Source organism: Vigna unguiculata, unplaced genomic scaffold, assembly GCF_004118075.2.
Source record: "Vigna unguiculata cultivar IT97K-499-35 unplaced genomic scaffold, ASM411807v1 contig_267, whole genome shotgun sequence".
NCBI classification, from domain to species: domain Eukaryota; kingdom Viridiplantae; phylum Streptophyta; class Magnoliopsida; order Fabales; family Fabaceae; genus Vigna; species Vigna unguiculata.
This window is the reverse complement of record NW_021010971.1, coordinates 602,543-626,430: the sequence shown is the minus strand read 5'-3', so window position 1 is coordinate 626,430 and position 23,888 is coordinate 602,543. Positions and strand designations below refer to the sequence as shown.

Here is a 23,888-nt window from a genome sequence, read left to right as displayed (position 1 = left end):
CTGATAAGAACAATGACCATTTGGATGATCTCCTCCACAAAAGTCACATCTCAAAGGTTGTTGACTGGTAGAAGTTTGCACAACTTCCAACTGCTCTGGTAATTCAGACATCTGCTTCATCAATGCTTCAATCTATTGAGTCAGAATTTTATTCTAAGCTAAGGTCGCATCTGTAGTACTAAGATCAAGCACTCCTTTCCTCTGAATAGTTTGCCTGTTATGCTGAGCTTGATGATCTGTGGATGCTAATGCCTCAATGATTCTTGTTGCTTGCTCCACATCTACAATCATCATTGTTCCACCTGCTGTTGTATCTAATATCATTTTGGTATCAGGCCTCAGACCATTACAAAATATGTTCAGCTGAGCAATATCTTCGAATCCGTGATTTGGGCATTTCCTCAATAAGGAATTGAACCGCTCCCAAGCTTCACAGAATGGCTCATCTGGTCCTTGCCTAAATGTTGAAATATCAGCTTTGGCTTTGATGTAGCGAGATGGTGGAAAGAATATGTTCAAGAATTTCTCCTCAACATCCTTCCAGCTGTTCAAACTCTGATTTGGATGTGACTTAAGCCATTCCTTTGCTTTACCTGCCAAAGAAAAAGGAAACAAATGCATGTATACATGCTCAAGATCTCCTTCTTGAAAGCCCATGGTTCCTATCAATTCATTATCCATTCCAGTGAATTGATGAGAACTGATCAAGCTGAGAAAAACTGGCTTCATCTCCAAAGTTTTGGTGGTGGGTGGTATTGCTATGCTAGAAAAATATCCTGGCCCTTGTTGCATAGCATAGTCTCCAAGTGTCTTTCTGGCTGGAGCTGGTCTTTGATTCTCCATGTTTTTTGATTGAGATGTGATGGAAATACAGGAAGATTCTTCCCTTGTCTTTCCTTGCTTCTTCTTGTTTTTGCCTCTGTTCCTTCTAGCTGTCTTTTCTATCTCCGGGTCAAATGCTAATCGATCTTCAGGAACCTGACCTCTTAAGAGCATAAATCAAACAACTCAAGCAAGGATTAGTACAAAGGGAAAATTTAATAAGCTATCTAATAAAGAAAAATATACACAAAGCTGGATGAGATAACTAAAAATTTCAAAAGAACACCGTTCCCTGGCAACGGTGCCAAAAATACTTGTTGGTCTCTTGGCAAGCGTACCAAAAGTCAACTGTAGTATAATGATTTGAAGTAAGAGTGTCGAACCCACGATCAGCATATATATACAGAAATTTTAATTTGATAGATCATTGACGTTTAAACTAATTTGCATAAACAAATACAATAAAAGTAGAAAATTAGATAAAAATTCAGTAAAAGAAACTGGGATTGAATTTCATCTATCTCCCTTGTCTGTAATCTAGATGAATATAATATATAACATATGAAAATACCAATATTGATGCACACTCAAAAATCATTTATACCGATCCCTCGCATATAAAATTCATAAGATTAGTTCCCTGAATATTGATTCCTCACATATTCAACAAACTATCCAGCATTACGGTCAAGTGTTAAAAGCAATTGATATATTGAGATCTATTCCTAGCATCACAGTATATCAAGTATCATTATTCAAATAAGATTTTCAAAAATACCTTCCGGTCAGATCTAAAAATCAAAATCAAAACATCTATTGATCAGATAGAAGTAAGCATTAAGAGTAGAACAATAATACCAATAATACCAATATTTGATTCTTAAAAATGTAATTAAAACTAGCAATTATAAAAATAGGGGGTTTTGATATGCAAAGAAAATGACACGGAAGATTGTAAACACAGTAATATTAAATAGGCCAATTCCACTACTTTTTCTAAATAAGATTCTTCATTGGTTATCTAGAGATTATTGTTAAATTAATTATTGTTGTTGATTTACAAATAAATCAATGTAAAGACTCAATTCATTTGTTGGCATCCTCACTTTTAATCAAAGTACAGTCTCAATTAAAAGTGAGAATTGTTAGATTGTCCATAGTAAATTTAATCAAAGTACAGTCTCAATTAATTTTACTATGCCTAATCATGTCTATTCCTTTGTTTCTTTACCAAATAGAAAACTTAATTAATCAAAGTAAAGTCTTGACTAATTTTAGTTAAAGTAATTACCTCTAATTAAATTAAAGTCTCAATTATTGGCAAAAACTTATTTAATCAAATGAAAGTTTCTAAACAAAATCAAAGTAAAGTCTCAATTTAATTTAAAAACCTTTTAACTCATATGATTAGCATGCATGTAGATTTAAAATCATTATTTTCTATTCAATTAGGAAACAAAGGACATAGATAAACAAAAACCACAACAATAATCAAAATAACAAAACATATAAATTCATCTAACCTCAGAATCCATTTAAGAAATTACAGTGGAATCAACCCTAAAAGCTTAGCCCTCCATGGCTTTGATGGAATACATGATAATATGATGAAAAGAAAATAAAAGAAAGAATGAGAGATGTGGTGGAGACGGTATCTGCCAAAACCAGAGAGTTTTAAGTGTCTAAGCTGTAAGTTCTCCTCCGTTTCTGCTCCCTTAAGTCTCTTTATATAGGCTTCAACTGGACTTTGGGCTTTATCTGTCAGTTGCTAAAATCTTTTTTTTTTATTTAATTAATTAGCAACTTAATTCCTGTCCAATTTCCAATTCTGCCCCTCTCATTTAACCATATTTGCAGTTTTGACCAGAGTTGACTGCTGACTTTGACCAGTTGACCAGAGTTGACCAGTTGACCAGTTTGACTGTCCTATCAGATGCTGACACGTGGCGCAGAGTACTCTCTCTCCAGAATTAGGGTTTCACTCTCACACTCTTCTCCCTCCCTCGTGACGGCGCGGTGGTTCATGGTGGTCTAGCAGCGTTTTCCGGCTTGGTTCAGGTGCGTGAACGAAACTGGTTCGTGCAGATGCAGGTGCAGGCGCTGGTGGCTCGTGGTGGCGTTCTGGTTCGCGCGAAGATCTGTGATGGCCGTGACTGGTCACGCTGGTTGCCCATTGCAGGTGCTGTTTCCGGCGTGAACGAAGAAGATGATGGAGAGAAAATGGAGGTGCTGTGATTGACGAAGAAGATGGTGTTCGTGGAGGTGTTGTGGCTGATGATGGTTGCACGTCGTTGCAGGTGCGGAGGCGAGAAGATGGAAGAAGATGGCGTTGTCATGGTGAGCGCGATGGTGGTCGGAAAAGGTGCTGGAACGTCGATGGTGGCTGCCGACGTTACAGGTGAAGGTGGTGTGCGTGACGACGCTGTTGGACGCGAGAAGAAGATGGTGGCGCTTCGCGGTGGCCGGCGAGATTGGCGGTGGCGGCTGTGTGGAGGGTGGAAGGGAAATTAGGGTTAGGGTTTCATGTGTGAGATGGAGGAGATGATGACGTGGCAAGATCTGAGTGGTCAATTTGGTGAGTGGAGGATTATGACACGTGGCAGCTTATGGTTGGCTAATTTTAAAAGGTGGGGATTGCCACATGGCATGATCTGGTTGAGTGGAGTTTAAGTGGTAGGAGGGGTGCAACTTAGTGAAAACTGGGGGTGCAGAACAGGTTTTTGTGGTCCACTTGAGGGAGGAGTGTGCAAATAAAATCTGGGGGTGCATTTAGCTCCTGATTTATTCTTTTCCAGAATTTCTTGATTTTGGACTTATTTTGTAACTTTGAATATTTCAAAATCACACTATTAATTGACCAAAAATAAATTCCAGCTGCATTAACAAACGTTAGAATATCCAATAATATTTTATGCAACTAAAATCAATTTTTACGCCACTTTTACCAAACTTACTCAATAAATCCAATAATCACAAATCCTAATTAAATCAATCTTTTAAGCACAGAAAATTCAATTAAATCCCCAAATTTAAATATTAAATGAGGGCAAAAATATGAACTCATCAGTGTCGAACCCAAGAGGAACAGATTCAGTTAAAATAATTAATTATCTCGATCAACATATATATACAGAAATTTTAATTTGATAGATCATTGACGTTTAAACTAATTTGCATAAAAAAATACAGTAAAAGAAGAAAATTAGATAAAAATTCAGTAAAAGAAACTAGGATTGAATTTCATCTATCTCCCTTGTCTGTAATCTGGATGAATATAATATATAACATATGAAAATACCAATATTGATGCACACTCAAAAATCATTTATACCGATCCCTCACGTATAAAATTCATAAGATTAGTTCCCTGAATATTGATTCCTCACATATTCAACAAACTATCCAGCATTACGGTCAAGTGTTAAAAGCAAATGATATATTGAGATCTATTCCTAGCATCACAGTATATCAAGTATCATTGTTCAAATAATATTTTCAAAAATACCTTCCGGTCAGATCCAAAAATCAAAATCAAAACATCTATTGATCAGATAGAAGTAAGCATTAAGAGCAGAACAATAATACCAATATTGAGTAAAACAGAAATGCTATATATAAATATCACCAGATTACATCCAAGTTCGAGTAGATTACATCCAATCCCAAGGAAAGAGATTAGCCACTCATGGTAGCTATCAAAATCCTAAGAGCTAAAGAAGAAGAAGAATAAAATGTGAACTCTGTAGCTCGTGGTCACAGCTCCAGCAAGTCTGCAGCTTTTCTCCCAAAATCTCCAAGCTAATTTCACTTTATGATGCAGGGAGAATTTATACCCACGAAGGTCTCGCTCAAGCGACGTGAGTCTCGCTTGAGCGAGACAGCATTCTTCATGCTAAAGAAAGCTTCTCGCTTGGGCGAGACGTGTTGAAACCAATGTCTCGCTTAGGCGAGCAAGAGTACTTCGAGCTGAAGAAAGGATCTCGCTTAGGCGAGATTGCCAACATCTGGGCTCGCCTGGGCGAGAATGGCAGCAAGAAAGCGTCTCCACTGCGCGAACTCTCGCTTAAGCGAGAGTTTGCGTCGCTTAAGCGAGAATGGCGACAGTGGCTTTAGCTTAGGCGAGAATGCTTTGGTTTGAGCGACCTTGACAGCATTCCTTCCCTATTTTCTTTGTTTCTTGTTTTCTCCTTCACTATTCTTGAGTTCTCTTTAATCTTTCCTGAAAAACACACAAAATAGGATCAAATGATTTCTTTAAAGCAAAACTTGGAAGCATGTGATTGAAACTTAGATTTAGGGAGAATCAATATGAAATGAACACAAATTTAAAACATAAGTGCCAGAGTTTGTTATGAATTTTTACTGAATTTTGGCACTTATCAACTCCCCCCAACCTAGCATTTTGCTTGTCCTCAAGCAAAGTAACAAGATCAATAGCCATTCAAAAATAAAATTGACATTGGTTATTGAGAAATCATTTTCACAGTTCCTTACCAGACAACTTTTGCATTCTAAACCACATATTCAAAATCAGAAGCAAATGGTGAATCCAATTATCAAACAACAGTAGGATAAGAGTGCAACCAATTTTTCAGGAAAACTAATTGTAAGAACAAGTGATTCTAACCAAGGAAATTATCTCTTAAATGTCATAGGCATGTGTCTCTCTCATTTTCCACTGGATTTCAACAAATCAAAATTGCTAGTAATTTTCAATTCAACCACAAACACACATTCAACATGGATCTTAAGGTCTTTTCAAGGTTGTAATGAGGCTAGGCTTTCAAGAATAATTGTTTTTCAAGATCACAAAAGCACAACTTAGAAAAGAGATCATAGTTACAATTCAAACCCAATTCTGCTCTCCATTCCTCACAATTCAGACCTCAATACACCAAGTTTCTTTTTCATTCATAATTCACTCTTATCTCTTTTTGTTCTTTCCTTTTCTTTCCCTTTTTTTTGAGTAAATATATACATTCCTACACAATACTAAAGAGTGAATTATGATACTCAGCCCTTTTCTTCCTTAAGTGCAATTCTACCAACCAACAGTTGCAAAATGCACCTATGCTCTCTATCCCTAAGTGTGCAAAGGGAAGTGATAATAATTCAAGTTAAGGTTAAGGTGCATAATTCGAACAATTAGGCTCTCAAATGGGCTATCAACAAAAGATGATTATTTACAGGTTGGCTATTTGGCACTGAGTTATAAATTCAACAAAATTGCCTTAATCATTTCCATGCTTCAAATGTGATGTTATCAAATGAAAACTCAAGCAATATCAATTTGTCAACAAACAGTGGAAACACTCAAGCTGTTTAAGGATTCACACACTCACTGGGTTTTCTGGTTTATTTCCTTGGTATCTCACTTGTTGTTACAACTGATTATCTTGACTAAGTATGTAGCAGTAATATCCTAATCCTGTTTAATTATGAATTCAACCAAAATCTTCCTTTTTCACCTCTGTGTTCAGTTCACTCAGTTGTTCTAGACTCGGGATACTTACTGAAATCAGATTTCTCTTTAACCAATTTTCTCAAGAAATATTTTCAAAATGATTCCCAAAAAAATTTAGTTGTCTCTAAGTATTATGCACAAAATACTAAGCCAAAAGGTAAAGTTAAATAGTTAATTAACTAGATAATATAGCATTCTAGCCAAAACAACTAAAGCAAAATAGTAGTAATTACATAAATACTACAAAATACTAAAAGAAAAAGAACAATGAAACCGTATTTATAGAGTTTTGAAGGGTGGAATGATGCTGTGAATCAATCTCCTCCAAAATCAATCTCATCCTCAATGTCTGCTCCATCTGTGTCAGCAGCTCCTAATGGTCCCTCACCTGCAGCAGGTCCACTTCCCCCTGGGAAAATAGGACTGTCCCCAGGCCACTGTAGATAAGTGAAGAATTCTGGTGGAGTCATGCCTGGGTATGGTCCGCGGACATTCTGATAGAGGTACTCCTAAAGGTGGAGTTGTCCTCTATGAATGGAAGCATTTTGCTGGTGAGTGTGCTCCATCTGCAACCTCAGATATCTCATCTGCTCAAGCAATTCATTATTCATGTTGAGCTGAGGTTGTTGTGTGGGCCCTGTTTGTTGTTCTTCCATTGCTGGTTGGTCTTCAGCTTGTTGGTCCAGTTGGGGCTCTTCTAGCTGCTCCAAGTCCTCTGGGTGGGTACAAAAGTGTTCAATGAATCTCTTGGTAATTAAAGGTCGTATCTTTTTAGTTAACTCTACCTTCACCCTTTGATCTTGGCAAAGAGCTATGATCAAAGCCGGAAAACCCAAAGCACCTTTTGCCTTGTCATTCCTAGTGTTGACTTCGTATCTCACAAATTTGTGGATTTCTTCAAAGATAATTGTGGCGACGTCAACAGTCAGATCCTCCCTCATTATGCAATAAAGGAGATGACATCTAGGGACGTTCAAGTCTGACACATGGCCAATGGGCACTATGTTTGCAAGTAAGAATGCGGTCCAGACTTGGGCTAAGGTTTTCAGATCTCCTCTTAGAATTCTGAGAGGATTTCCAGTGGGTCCAACTTGATAAGATCGGTTGGCAGCGCATATAAGGAGTGCCACTTCATTTTCATCATAAGGTTCATGACTCCTCCTTCTCCTTGTGAAGTCATAGTGTTGCCCTAGTTCTAGAGGTAGTGGATTACCAAGGAATTCACTAATGGCTCCTCGATCATAATTTACCCACCTCCCCCTAACTTTAGATCTCTTTTCACCAGGATTGTCCTCAGAATAAGCATTTGCATAGAATTCTCTAACAATATCTAGGTCAAATTTGGGAAGCGGGTAAGCCAAATTCATCCAATTCCTCCTGATAAGGCCATTCAAAAATGGGTCATATTCGTCCGAAAGTAGGACCACTTTTCTTTCTTTGATAAAGACCCAGTTCTTTATCTTCTCATACCGTTTTTCTCTTTCGGGGTCCCTAAAATGGTTGCTTATTGGCCTTTCAGGAGAAGAGCTACTTGCACGTCTTCTCCTTTTCCCTCTGCTGGGTTCAGTAGCGGGAAGTCTAGATGTTGTCTTTGTTCTAGCCATCGACCTGCAAGGATGAAAATTAACCCACCAAACACATGCCAAGTCAGCTTTTACAAACTTAAATGACCAACCAAGAACAAAATTAAGTCAAGCATTTCGTCAAACAGCTTAGATGCACTCTTAAAATAGGAAATTTTTGAACCAATTCGTGAATAAACAACCCACATTATTCTGTTACAGCATCAATTCATATTAATTCTCACAACATAAACATAAAATGCAACAAACAGAACATGGGCACTCTCCTAGGATTTGGAGTATGCAAAACCGTGACTATGCTTGGTGAAATTGAAGAGAATGAGAAGTAGAACTTACCTTTGTACAAAAATTAGCAAAGGGAGAAGAAATTTGTGAGTTAAAATTCAAAGAATTAAGTGAGTGAATGGTGCGCTCAAAACTGAGAAGGAAGAATGTGAGCGAGAGTTGGGAGCGAGGGTTTGGGGGAAAGAAAACTGAGAAGTTCAGCCCCTGCTACCCACTTAAACGCGATTTCTCGCTCAAGCGAGATATTCTCGCTCAAGCGAGATACGCGTGAAAAAGCCTTTAAAACTCTCGCGCAGCAAGGCTGTTTCGCCCAAAAATGTTTTGGCACAGGGCATTCTCGCCCAAGCGAGGCACTACTCGCTTAAGCGAGTATATCAGAAAAAATGTTTAGCTCAGGTTCTGCATATCTCGCCTAGGCGAGACATGTTTAGCTTGGGCGAGATTTTCGTGCAGTTTTGACACACCCTGATTTTGCCACTTTCCAAAATTTTGTTCAACTTTCCCCCACTCAATTCATGATCTTTTCATTCCAATTAACTCAAAAACACACATCAAACCATACTTTAATCAATTTTTTATCATTCCAAAACGTTTCACATCAACAAACTCAAAATCAAGCTTTTAAATTCAAATTTCACAATTTGGCCAAAACAAGGCAATTTTTAGCATTTGATGATCTCAATTCTGGCACCAAAACTCATTCCCATGCTTAAAATACCAGTTTTGTTTGAAAACACTAAAAGTGCATGGTTTGCCTCATTGAGATGATTGGATGCTAAAATTCACCTTTTTACACACAAACATCGAACTTTAAACATAAACACATAGTTACATACACAAACACATTTAATCACACAAGATGAAATTAAAGTGCAAAACCATAATTAAAACACTGGGTTGCCTCCCAGGAAGCGCTTGTTTAACGTCACGAGCCTGACGCCTGTTTCATTTAAGGTTCATCAAGTTGAATGATTGTGGCGAGCCTATCAATCTCACCACTAAGATAGGGCTTCAAACTTTGCCCGTTTACAACCCAGCTCCTTTTGGATTCAGGATCCTCTAGCTAAATGGCTCCATAGGGTTTCACATCTTTGACAAGAAATGGTCCTGACCACTTTGATTTTAGCTTTCCAGGGAATAATCTCAACCTGGAGTTGAACAATAGTACTGATTGGCCAGGATAAAATTTTCTTTTGAGAATTTTCTTGTCATGATAAGCCTTCATCTTTTCCTTGTAGAGCTTAGAGGACTCATAGGCGCTGAGTCTCATTTCCTCCAATTCTTGCAGCTATAGTTTTCTCTTTTCTGCTGCTGACTTTGGATCAAAATTCAAAAATTTTAAGGCCCAAAATGCCTTGTGTTCCAATTCAACCGGTAAGTGACATGACTTACTATATACCAGTTAGAATGGGGATAAACCTGTGGGAGACTTATAAGCAGTTCTGTAGGCCCAAAGTGCGTCACCCAACTTCATTGACCAATCTTTTCTTGAAGATGCTAGTGTCTTCTCTAGAATACACTTGATTTCTCTATTTGACACCTCCGCTTGTGCATTGGTCTGTGGATGATAAGGTGATGCAATTTTATGCCGCACTCCATAATGTTCCAAACATTTCTGAAGTTGAGCATTGCAAAAGTGTGAACCACCATCACTAATAAACACTCTTGGAGTACCAAACCTGCAAAATATGTTCCGCTTGTGAAATTTGATTACAGTTTTGGCATCGGCCTTAAGAGCTGCTACTGCTTCAACCCACTTTGTCACATAATCAACTGCCACCAAAATGTATTCATTTGAGAAAGAAGATGGTAGTGGTCCTACAAAGTCAATTCCCCAACAATCAAACGCCTCAACCTCTAAAATGATATTCAGTGGCATTTCATGTCTTTTTGAGATTCCCCCTATTCTCTAACAGCTATTGCAGTGTTGCACATATTTGTGTGCGTCTTTGAATAAGGTGGGCCAATAAAATTCAGATTGGAAGACTTTTGTAGCTGTCCTCTCTCCATTAAAATGCCCTCCATATGGGGAACTATGATAGTGCCACAAAATGCTCTTTGCCTCATCATTGGATACACACCTTCTCAACAGTTGATCAACTCCAATTTTGAATAGATGAGGATCATCCCACACATATTGGTGTGCATCTTTTAAGAATTTCTTCTTCTGGTGCCAATTAAAATCTTCAAGTAGGACCCCTACAACTTTGAAATTGGCCATGTCAACAAACCATGGCCTTTCTTGCACCATCATCAATTTTTCATCAAGAAACTCCTCCTACATCTCTAATTGAGTGTTGGTCACCTCAGTATTCACCAATCTAGACAAATTATCAGCTACAAAGTTTTCACTTCCCTTTTTGTCCTTGATCACCAAATCAAATTCCTGCAACAATAAGATCCATCTAATTAGTCTTGGTTTTGAATCAGATTTGGTTAACAAATATTTAATTGCAGCATGATCAGTATATACAGTGACAGATGAACCAATCAAATATGCTCTAAATTTTTTCAATGCATAAACTATAGCTAGCAATTCCTTTTCAGTTGTTGCATAATTAATTTGAGTTTCATTAAGCACTTTTCTAGCATAGTGTATAGCATGGAAAACTTTGGATTTTCTCTGTCCTAAAACTGCTCCTATGGCATAGTGATATTGCTGTCGTTAGGCGATCAAATTACCACTACTTTAGCAACTTCAGTATTGCCAGTTAGTAGTGAACAAAATAGTTAGGGTTAAGATAACCCTGAGTCGTCTCACAACGAATACGGAATTGATCCCAAATATTTGATTCTTAAAAATGCAATTAAAACTACCAACTATGAAAATAGGGGGATTTTGATGTGGAAAGAAAATGACACGGAAGATTGTAAACACAATAATAGTAAATAGGTCAATTCCACTGCTTTTTCTAAATAAGATTCTTCATTGGTTATCTAGAGATTATTGTTAAATTAATTATTGTTGTTGTTTTACAAATCAATCAATGTAAAGACTCAATTCATTTGTTGGCATGCTCACTTTTAATCAAAGCACAGTCTCAATTAAAAGTGAGAATTGTTAGATTGTCCATAGGAAATTCAATCAAAGTATAGTCTCAATTAATTTTACTATGCCTAATCATGTCTATTCCTTTGTTTCTTTACCAAATAGAAAACTTAATTAATCAAAGTAAAGTCTTGACTAATTTTAGTTAAAGTAATTACCTCTAATCAAATTAAAGTCAATTATTGGCAAAAACTTATTTAATCAAATGAAAGCTTCTAAACAAAATTAAAGTAAAGTCTCAATTTAATTTAAAAACCTTTTAACTCATATGATTAGCATGCATGTAGATTTAAAATCATTATTTTCTATTCGATTAAGAAGCAAAGGACATAGATAAACGAAAACCACAACAATAATCAAAATAACAAAACATATAATTTCATCTAACCTCAGAATCCAGTTAAGAAATTATAGTGGAATCAACCCTAAGAGCTTAGCCCTCCATGGCTTTGATGGAATACATGATAATATGATGAAGGAAAGAAAATAAAAGAAAAGAGAGAATGAGGGATGTGATGGATGACGGTGTCTGCCAAAACCAGAGAGTTTTTAGCTGTCTTCGTTGTAAGTTGTAAGTTCTTCCGCTTCTGCTCCCTTAAGTCTCTTTATATAGGCTTCCACTGGACTTTGGGCTTTATCTGTCAGTGGGTAAAATCTTTTATTTTTATTTAATTAATTAGCAACTTAATTCCTGTCCAATTTCCAATTCTGCCCCTCTCATTTAACCATATTTGCAGTTTTGACCAGAGTTGACTGCTGAGTTTGACCAGTTGACCAGAGTTGAGCAGTTGACCAAAGTTGACCAAGTTGAGCAGTTGACCAATTTGAGCACATAAGGAAACATCCTTATGTGCTCCACTTTTGTCTAGAATCTCAATGTCAAACTCTTGGAGCAGTAGCATCCATCTGATCAACCTTGGTTTTGAATATGCTTTCTTCAGAAGGAATTTTAATGCTGCATGATCAGTATAAACAATTACCTTGGAACCAAGTATATACGATCTGAATTTGTCCAAGGCAAACACAACGGCCAATAATTCCTTTTCACTCATGGTGTAGTTAGCCTGCGCTGTGTCCAATGTTCTAGAAGCATAATATATCACATGTGATAGCTTCCCATCTTTTTGTCCAAGCACCGCTCCTACTGCAAAGTTTGATGCATCACACATCAACTCAAATGGTAATGTCCAATCAGGTGGCCTGATGATAGGAGTGGTGGTAAGCGCCTTTTTCAATGTATCAAACTCATCTTTGCACCTCTCTCCAAAGTCAAATACTACATCCTTTTGCAACAAGTTAGAGAGAGGGTTGGCTATCTTGCTGAAGTCCTTGATAAACCTCTTGTAAAATCCTGCATGTCCAAGAAAAGATCGAACCTCTTTCACAGAAGAGGGGTAAGACAATTGTGAAATAATATCAATTTTAGCAGGATCTACAGATATACCATTCTTGGAAACAACGTGACCTAAAACTATACCTTGTTCCACCATAAAATGACATTTTTCAAAATTTAAAACAAGGTTAGTTTCTTCACATCTCTCCAAGACTCTAGCAAGATTAGACAAGCAGTGATCAAAAGATGAACCATATACACTAAAATAATCCATAAAAACCTCAATACAATGCTCCAACAAATTTGTAAAAATACTCATCATACATCGCTGAAATGTTCCAGGAGCATTGCAAAGGCCAAATGGCATTTTTCTATAAGCATATGTACCGAATGGACAAGTAAAGGTAGTCTTATGTTGATCCTCTGGGGCAATACAAATCTAAAAATACCCAGAGAATCGATCAAGAAAAATGTAATGAGACTTACCTGCCAATCGATCTAACATCTGGTCTATGAATGGTAAAGGGAAGTGGTCCTTCCTGGTGGCCTGGTTTAGTCTTCTATAATCAATACATACCCTCCAGCTATTCTGAATACGAATAGGAATCAACACGTTCTTCTCATTCTTGACCACGGTGATCCCAGATTTCTTGGGGACCACATGTACAGGACTCACCCAAGTGCTGTCAGAAATGGGATATATAATACCTGCTTGTAGCAACTTGGTGACTTCCTTCTTCACAACCTCCATCAGCTGAGGATTCAGTCTCCTCTGAGGTTGCCTTACTGGCTTAGCATCCTCCTCCAAGAGTATTCTGTGCATGCAGAAAGAAGGACTAATACCAGGAATATCTGCCAAAGTCTAGCCTATTGCTCGCTTGTGATCTTTGATAACCTGCAATAGCTTTTGTTCCTGCTCGTCAGTAAGCAAGGAAAATATAATAACAGGGAGTTTCCCATCCCTCTCAAGATAAACATATTTCAAATAAGATGGTAAAGGTTTCAACTCCAAAGTGGGTGGTTGTTCCACAGATGGCAACATTTTACTGCCTAAAGTAATTTCAGCCACCTCAGCATCACACTTGAACGCCACAGATGTATCAAGTAGTGACACCGCATCCTCAACATCACCTGTTTTACAATTTTCTCTTTCGTCTAAAATTGAGCCCGAAATATTCGAAAGAGAAAAATCCAAAGAAGAAGAAAAACTAGATAAAACGTCCAAAAGTCCAAAAGCATAATTGTTCACTACATTACTCAATAAATCAATACAAAACAAAGAATGGTCTTCAATTGGGTGCTTCATGGCTTCTAGCACTTTGAACTGCACCTTCTCATCTCCTATCTCCATAGTCAATGATCCTGCATGGACGTCTATCTTGGTACGTGCTGTCATCATGAATGGTCTTCCCAAGGTAATTGTGGTTGAACTCATTCCTTCATCATTCCTTCATCATCCTTCATGTCCAAGATATAGAAATCTGTAGGAAAAATTAACTTGTCCATACGGACAAGCACATCTTCTAGCACACCTGTAGGGTTAACTATGCTACGGTTGGCCAATTGAATGACCACACCAGTAGACTTAAGAGGTCCAAGATGAAGTGAAGTGAAAACAGATAAAGGCATTACATTAATGGAAGCTCCTAAATCTAACATAGCATTGTCGAACTTAGTACTTCCTATAATGCAGGGAACAGAAAATATGCCTGGATCCTTACACTTTTGCGGCATTCTGACTGCAGGCTTCTTAATTAAGCTAGACACGTTTCTTCCCATGTTCACTACCTCTTTGTCCATAATACGCCTTTTATGTGTACATAATTCTTTGAGAAACTTGGCGTATTTAGGAATTTGTCTCACAGCATCCAGCAAAGGGATGTTTATCTCCACTTTCTTAAAAGTATTCAGGATTTCTTTGTCTAACTCCTCCATCTTTTTAGTTTTTGGTTTCAAACGGTTTGGATAGGGAGGAGGAGGAGAACGAGGAGAAGAATTTTCAGAGGAAGTATTAGGGGATACCAACCTGGAGTTATCACTGGGTGCATGCATCTCAGATGTTGCTTGTGTTGCTTCATCTGATCTTCCTCTTTCATCATTAGGTACAACTTCATTGTCCTTATCTTCATCTTCTTGGGCATCCCCAAGGCCTTGTATTTTCTTACCCGATCTTAAAGTAATAGCACTTATATTTCGCAGGTTAATTACAGTTTGTGGAGGCAAATTGCTTGAGCCTTGTTGAGACTTCATCTGATTTAACTCATTTGCCATTTGTCCAATCTGGTTTTGCAAATTTTGATTGGTTGCTTCCATTGTCTGTTTCAACTCATTGATTTGTCCCTTCATCATGTCAGCCATCATTTTCATCATTGCTTCCATGTTTGAGTCACCAGAGGTTGCAGCTGGTTGTGGTTGTTGCCTCTGTTGAGGTGGAACATGAACTTGTTGGTGTTGAGGCTGTTGATTTCCCCATTTATGGCTGGGATATTCCTTCCAATCTGGGTTGTACTTGTTGGAGGACAAATCATGGTTGTATTGCTGCCGAGGTGGTCTATTATTGCCATAGATGTTTGTAGCATATGCCTGAGGTTGTTCATTGTCTAACGTCCCTGTCTCTTTTAACATAGACCAAGCCTCTGTAGAATGATTAGTAGAAGCACAGATTCCACATAAAGTAGAAGGGATAGGCTTTTTCTGTAAGTCTGTCAAGGTCCTTACCATGGCCGCTAAGTCATCCAACTTCCCTTCTAATTTCTTGTGATCTGCAACATATAAAGCTTCTACTCCATGGGTTCCCTTCAATAGAGTTATAGAATTACTCCTTGTGGAAAATTGTTGATGGTTCAACGCCATAGTTTCAATCAATTGTCTTGCATTTGTTGGTGTTTTGTCCACCAATGACCTTCCACTTGCAGCATCTATCATTTGTCTATCCATGATACTCAATCTCTCATAAAAGTATTGAATGAGGAGATGCTCATTTATTTGGTGATGAGGACAGGAAGCACATAACTTTTTGAATCTTTCCCAATACTCGTGAAGACTTTCTCTTTCTTGTTGCCTTATCCCATAAATATCTTTGGGAATAGCAGCAACTCTAGATGCTGGAAAAAACTTTTCCAGAAATAATCTTTTTAGAGTCTCCCAGGTATTGATGGATCCTGGCGGAAGGCAGTATAACCAATTCTTAGCAGCATCTTGCAATGAGAATGGAAAAGCCTTAAGCTTGATATGTTCCTGTCACTGTTGTAGGTCTCATGGATGAACAAACAACATGAAATTCCTTCAAATGATGGTACGGGTCTTCTCCTGCTAATCCATGGAATTTGGGTAGAAGATGGATTAACCCAGACTTAAGCTCACATTCTCCATCTGGATATTAGATGCACATGTTTTGTGTAATTGCTGCATCCGGTGAAGCCAAATCTCTTATTGTTCTTTCTTCCATTCTATCTTCTTGAATTTCTGGTTCAGGTGATGGATCAGAAGATATGTTAATCATCGGAGGTGATTCTAGCGGTACACTTTCAGTGGTAGGTTCAGATGATGATGGTGCTCCTTCAGTAGAACACCTGAGTTCAAGTCTCCTACGTGATTTGCGCAAGTTCCTTTGATGTTCTGAATCAAGTTGATAAAATTGACCCGGATTGGCCCGAGTCATGCACTATGCAAGTCCACCTGAAAATGTTTCCCTGTGTGTTTTTTTCTTCTTCCTATTCTTGTTTTGGAGAAAGATTTCAAGAAAGAAATGAGTTAAGATGTCGTTGGGTCTACTCCCAGGAAAGAGAGGTGCGTCATAGTGGACAACTTAAATACCAAGTCTTTCCTACACAGAGTTTTCCAAACTAGTCTCAAAAAATTCTTAAAAGAAATTCTTAATCAAAACAAAAATAGAACTTTGCTTGGAATATATTAACAGAAAACTAGATACTACAAAATAACAAACTATATCAAACGTATATGCGTAAAATAAAAAATAAATAAAATAAAAATAAATAAATAAAAATAAAATAAATAAAAATAAAATAAAATAAATAAATAAAAATAGAATCAAAATAAAAGAAATACTAACCGTATTCCCCAGCAACGGCGCCAAATTTGATATCGCTATCGTTAGGCGATCAAATTACCACTACTTTAGCAACTTCAGTATTGCTAGTTAGTAGTGAACAAAATAGTTAAGGTTAAGATAACCCTGAGTCGTCTCACAACGAATACGGAATTGATCTCAAATATTTGATTCTTAAAAATGCAATTAAAACTAGCAACTATAAAAATAGGGGGATTTTGATGTGCAAAGAAAATGACACGGAAGATTGTAAACACAATAATAGTAAATAGGTCAATTCCATTGCTTTTTCTAAATAAGATTCTTCATTGGTTATTTAGAGATTATTGTTAAATTAATTATTGTTGTTGTGTTACAAATCAATCAATGTAAAGACTCAATTCATTTGTTGGCATCCTCACTTTTAATCAAAGTACAGTATCAATTAAAAGTGAGAATTGTTAGATTGTCCATAGTAAATTCAATCAAAGTACAGTCTCAATTAATTTTACTATGCCTAATCATGTCTATTCCTTTGTTTCTTTACCAAATAGAAAACTTAATTAATCAAAGTAAAGTCTTGACTAATTTTAGTTAAAGTAATTACCTCTAATCAAATCAAAGTCTCAATTATTGGCAAAAACTTATTTAATCAAATGAAAGTTTCTAAACAAAATCAAAGTAAAGTCTCAATTTAATTTAAAAACCTTTTAACTCATATGATTAGCATGCATATAAATTTAAAATCATTATTTTCTATTCGATTAAGAAGCAAAGGACATAGATAAACAAAACCACAACAATAATCAAAATGACAAAACATATAATTTCATCTAACCTCAGAATCCAGTTAAGAAATTACAGTGGAATCAACCCTAAAAGCTTAGCCCTCCATGGCTTTGATGGAATACATGATAATATGATGAAGGAAAGAAAATAAAAGAAAAGAGAGAATGAGAGATGTGATGGATGACGGTGTCTGCCAAAACCAGAGAGTTTTTAGCTGTCTCCGTTGTAAGTTGTAAGTTCTTCCGCTTCTACTCCCTTAAGTCTCTTTATATAGGCTTCCACTGGACTTTGGGCTTTATCTGTTAGTTGCTAAAATCTTTTATTTTTATTTAATTAATTAGCAACTTAATTCCTGTCCAATTTCCAATTCTGCCCCTCTCATTTAACCATATTTGCAGTTTTGACCAGAGTTGACTGCTGACTTTGACCAGTTGACCAGAGTTGACCAGTCGACCAGAGTTGACCAGTTTGACTGTCCTATCAGATGCTGACATGTGGCAGTGCATTTTCCCTCTCCAGAATTAGGGTTTCTACAGATGCAATGGAGATGGAGATCGCAATGGCGGCTGACGGCGCGGCTACTCCTTCTACGGCGACGAAGGCGCGGTGGTTGATGTGGCTGCTGCAGAGATGGTGCGACGGAGGTGGCGCATCGCTGTTGCAGGTTGGTAGTGGCCGGCGTGGTGGCTTGCGCAGAATGGTTCGTGAACGGTGGTGACACTGCTGTAGCTGCGATTGAGATGCGAACTGCTGCGTGGTGGTGCTAATGGTAGCTGACGAAGATGCCCAAGTGGTGTGCGCTGCTGCGGTGAAGATGGAAACTGTGCGAATGGAGGACCGTGGTGTGGAGGCGTGACGGAACTGCGAAGAAGATGGAGGAAGATGGTGGCGCCGCCGCTACTGCAGATTGGTGGTGGCTGGCGAGGAGATGGCGGCGGCGGCTGCCATGGTGATGAAAGGAGATGGAGGCTAGGGTTTAGGAGGTTGAAGGTGATGACGTGGCAACATGTTATTGGCTTAATTTTGAGTTGCTAGATCATGACACATGTCTTTATCTGATTGGTTAATTTAATAAGTGGAGGATTGCCACATGGCATGATCTGAGTGAGTTGGGTTTAAGTGGTAGGAGGAGTGCAACTTAGTGAAAACTGGGGGTGCATAACAGGTTTTTGTGGTCCACTTGCAGGAGGAGTGTGCAAATAAAAACTAGGAATCCAATAATCACAAATCCTAATTAAATCAAAATTTAAGCATAGAAAATTCAATTAAATCCCCAAATTTAAATATTAAATGAGGGCAAAAATTTGAACTCATCACATAGTCACTTGTATCACATATTAACTCAAAACCTAAATTCCAATCAGGAGCAATTATCACAGGAGTTGAAACCAATTTTTGTTTTAACAATTCAAATGCATGGAAACATTCAACACCAAAATTAAAGGGTGTATCCTTGTTGAGAAGATTGCTGAGTGGTTTGGCAATTCTGGAGAAATCTTTGATGAATCGTTTGTAGAACCCAACATGTCCTAGAAAACTCTTGATACCCTTCACATTTTTGGGTGGTAGCAGCTTTTGAATGATCTCCACTTTAGCTTTGTCGACTTCAATACCTTTAGCAGAGATTTTGTGGCCGAGCACCACACCTTCAGTTACCATAAAATGGCACTTTTCCTAATTCAAAACCAGATTGGTATCTACACACCGCTTCAGTACGGTGTTTAAGTTTTCCAAGCATTGATCAAATGAAGCCCCAAATATAGAGAAGTCATCCATAAGGACTTCTATGCATTTTTCCACCAAGTCCGAGAAAATTACAAGCATGCATTGTTGAAAAGTTGTTGGTGCGTTACACAATCCAAACGACATTTTCCTGTAAGCAAACACACCAAAGGGACAAATAAAAGCAGTTTTTTCTTGGTCTTCTAGATCCACTGCAATTTGATTATAACCAAAATATCCATCCAGAAAACAATAGAATGCTTGCCCTGCTAACCTTTCTAGCATTTGATCCATGAAAGGCAAAGGAAAATGATCTTTCCTAGTGGCCTGATTTAATTTTCTATAATCTATACACATTCGCCAACCTGTGACTGTTCTAGTAGGAATTAATTTATTTTTATCATTACAAATAACAGTCATACCTCCCTTTTCTGGAACTACTTGGACCAGGCTGACCTAGGTACTGTCGGAAATTGGATAGATCATACTTGCATCAAGTAACTTCATTACTTCTTTCTTGACCACCTCTTTCATGGTTGGATTCAATCGCCGTTGAGGCTGTGCTAAAGGCTTGTAGTCTTGCTCCATATGAATTTTGTGCATACAGTAGGATGGACTAATTCCTTTAAGATCAAATAAAGTCCAACCTATTGCACCATCATTGGCCTTAAGAACTGAAATCAGCTTTTCCTCTTTAGAAGCCGTTAAAGTACTACTAATCACCACTGGTTTGTCACCTCCATCTGCAAGAAAAACATATTTTAAATGAGGAGGTAATACCTTTAGCTCCAGCTTTTGACTTTCAGTTCTATTTTCTTGTAGCAATTTCTCAAGTTGTATTTCATTTGATGCAATTTCTTTTGCTGAATTCAAATGTGTTAAGTATTCATCAACTTTATTTTCTTCATGATCCTCCAGATCATCACAATCACCAATCAAAGCTTTTTCCAATGGGCTTGCCTTTGTCAATTGCTTCCTGGATGACAGAAAAATTTCATTTATCACATCCATCCTGAAGCATTGTTACTTGTCCTTCGGGTGCTGCATTGCTTCAAATACATTAAAGTTGACTTCATCATCTTGCACCCTGACCTTCAATTTGCCATCATCAACGTCAATAATGACCTTGGCCGTCTTCATGAAAGGTCTTCCCAGTATTAGAGGAACTTCAGTGTCTTCCTCAATATCCATTACAACAAAATCAACTGGGAACATGAATTTGTCAACGTTAACTAAGACATCCTCTGCCACACCATAGGGATACTTCATGGATATGTCAGCTAGTTGTAACGTCATCCATGTAGGCCTCACTTCCAGATCTCATATTCTCCGTAGCATAGACAAAGGCATCAAATTTATACTGGCACCCAGATCAAGCAATGCTTTTCCCACTGGTAATGTTCCAATTGTAACTGGAATAGTGAAGCTCCCAGGGTCTTTTGATTTTTGAGGTAATGATTTCTGAATTATAGCACTGCACCCTGCTTCCAGCTCCACTGTCTCTTCAGAAAATCTTCTCTTTCTTGTTAGGAGCTCTTTCATGAATTTTGCATATGTCGGCATCTGTTCCATAGCTTCCACAAAAGGGATGTTAATCTGCAGTCGCTTGAAAATGTCCATCAATCTTGCAAACTGCCTTTCCTTGTCTTTTTTGGAGGGATTTTGAGGGTATGGTAGGCCCTTCAACTGAGGTACCTGTTTCTCACCCTTCTCCCTCTTTTTCTCCTCACCTTTATTTTTTTTCTTCTTTTTCTTCTCTTTTATTTACAAACTCTCTTTTATTTTGTTCTTCCTCTCCCTCACACTCATTTTTTCATTCTCTCTCTTTTTCCTCCAACACCTCCTCCTCTACACCCAGGTTGTCTCGAATCCCTCTTCCCACAACTTTACCACTTCGGGTGGTAATAGATTTACAATGCTCCTTGGGATTAGTGTGTGTGTTGGCTGAAAATTAACCTGTTTGCTGATCTGATAATTGTTTTGCCAACTGTCCAACCTGTGTTTCGAGATTTCTGATTGAAGCTTCTGTATTTTTCTGATTGGTCAAAGAAGCTTGCATAAACTTTTCTAAAGTATCCTCCAGTTTAGATGTTCTATCATGCACCGAAGGATAATGTTGTTGCTGTTGTTGATAAGGAGGTTGTCTGTTTGAAGGACCAGCATCTTGCTTCCATCCAAAATTCTGATTTGGATTGTTTCTCCACCCTTGTGAAAAGTTGTTATTGTTGGAGAAATTTCCTGGTGTTCCTTGGTTGCTCACATATTGAACTTCTCCTTGTGAGCTACTCTGATAAGAACAATGACCATTTGGATGATCTCCTCCACAAAAGTCACATCTCAAAGGTTGTTGACTGGTAGAAGTTTGCACAACTTCCAACTGCTCTGGTAATTCAGACATCTGCTTCATCAATGCTTCAATCTATTGAGTCAGAATTTTATTCTAAGCTAAGGTCGCATCTGTAGTACTAAGATCAAGCACTCCTTTCCTCTGAATAGTTTGCCTGTTATGCTGAGCTTGATGATCTGTGGATGCTAATGCCTCAATGATTCTTGTTGCTTGCTCCACATCTACAATCATCATTGTTCCACCTGCTGTTGTATCTAATATCATTTTGGTATCAGGCCTCAGACCATTACAAAATATGTTCAGCTGAGCAATATCTTCGAATCCGTGATTTAGGCATTTCCTCAATAAGGAATTGAACCGCTCCCAAGCTTCACAGAATGGCTCATCTGGTCCTTGCCTAAATGTTGAAATATCAGCTTTGGCTTTGATGTAGCGAGATGGTGGAAAGAATATGTTCAAGAATTTCTCCTCAACATCCTTCCAGCTGTTCAAACTCTGATTTGGATGTGACTTAAGCCATTCCTTTGCTTTACCTGCCAAAGAAAAAGGAAACAAACGCATGTATACATGCTCAAGATCTCCTTCTTGAAAGCCCATGGTTCCTATCAATTCATTATCCATTCCAGTGAATTGATGAGAACTGATCAAGCTGAGAAAAACTGGCTTCATCTCCAAAGTTTTGGTGGTGGGTGGTATTGCTATGCTAGAAAAATATCCTGGCCCTTGTTGCATAGCATAGTCTCCAAGTGTCTTTCTGGCTGGAGCTGGTCTTTGATTCTCCATGTTTTTTGATTGAGATGTGATGGAAATACAGGAAGATTCTTCCCTTGTCTTTCCTTGCTTCTTCTTGTTTTTGCCTCTGTTCCTTCTAGCTGTCTTTTCTATCTCCGGGTCAAATGCTAATCGATCTTCAGGAACCTGACCTCTTAAGAGCATAAATCAAAACAACTCAAGCAAGGATTAGTACAAAGGGAAAATTTAATAAGCTATCTAATAAAGAAAAATATACACAAAGTTGGATGAGATAACTAAAAATTTCAAAAGAACACCGTTCCCCGGCAACGGCGCCAAAAATACTTGTTGGTCTCTTGGCAAGCGTACCAAAAGTCAACTGTAGTATAATGATTTGAAGTAAGAGTGTCGAACCCACGATCAACATATATATACAGAAATTTTAATTTGATAGATCATTGACGTTTAAACTAATTTGCATAAACAAATACAATAAAAGTAGAAAATTAGATAAAAATTCAGTAAAAGAAACTGGGATTGAATTTCATCTATCTCCCTTGTCTGTAATCTAGATGAATATAATATATAACATATGAAAATACCAATATTGATGCACACTCAAAAATCATTTATACTGATCCCTCGCATATAAAATTCATAAGATTAGTTCCCTGAATATTGATTCCTCACATATTCAACAAACTATCCAGCATTACGGTCAAGTGTTAAAAGCAATTGATATATTGAGATCTATTCCTAGCATCACAGTATATCAAGTATCATTATTCAAATCAGATTTTCAAAAATACCTTCCGGTCAGATCTAAAAATCAAAATCAAAACATCTATTGATCAGATAGAAGTAAGCATTAAGAGTAGAACAATAATACCAATATTGAGTAAAACAGAAATGCTATATATAAATATCACCAGATTACATCCAAGTTCGAGTATATTACATCCAATCCCAAGGAAAGAGATTAGCCACTCATGGTAGCTATCAAAATCCTTAGAGCTAAAAAAGAAGAAGAACAAAATGTGAACTCTGTAGGTCGTGGTCAAAGCTCCAGCAAGTCTACAGCTTTTCTCCCAAAATCTCCAAGCTGATTTCACTTTATGATGCAGGAAGAATTTATACCCACGAAGGTCTCGCTCAAGCGACCTGAGTCTCGCTTGAGTGAGACAACATTCTTCATGCTAAAGAAAGCTTCTCGCTTGGGCGAGACGTGCTGAAACAATGTCTCTCTTAGGCGAGCAAGAGTACTTCGAGCTGAAGAAAGGATCTCGCTTAGGTGAGATTGGCAGCATCTGGGCTCGCCTGGGCGAGAATGGCGGCAAGAGAGGGTCTCCACTACGCGAACTCTCGCTTAAGCGAGATTTTGCGTCGCTTAAGCGAGAATGGCGGCAGTGGCTTTAGCTTAGGCGAGAATGCTTTGGTTTGATCGACCTTGACAGCATTCCTTCCCTATTTCCTTTGTTTCTTGTTTTCTCCTTCATTCTTCTTGAGTTCTCTTTAATCTTTCCTGAAAAACACACAAAATAGGATGAAATGATTTCTTTAAATCAAAACTTGGAAGCTTAGATTTAGGGAGAATCAATATGAAATGAACACAAATTTAAAACATAAGTGCCAGAGTTTGTTATGAATTTTTACTAAATTTTGGCACTTATCAGCTATTCGTAGAGAAATTTATGGAATTAAGCAGCGAGAAAGA

The 23,888-nt window shown here is 37.8% G+C and overlaps 2 non-coding genes across 2 annotated transcripts; both read left to right on the top strand.

The window, feature by feature from the left end:
• Nucleotides 1-379: 379 nt before the first annotated feature.
• On the top strand, nt 380-486 carry LOC114171465. The gene has a single exon (XR_003601515.1). It is a non-coding gene; the product is annotated as a small nucleolar RNA R71 (small nucleolar RNA).
• Nucleotides 487-21,761: 21,275 nt separating this feature from the next.
• On the top strand, nt 21,762-21,868 carry LOC114171466. Its single transcript, XR_003601516.1, has one exon. It is a non-coding gene; the product is annotated as a small nucleolar RNA R71 (small nucleolar RNA).
• Nucleotides 21,869-23,888: the final 2,020 nt, after the last annotated feature.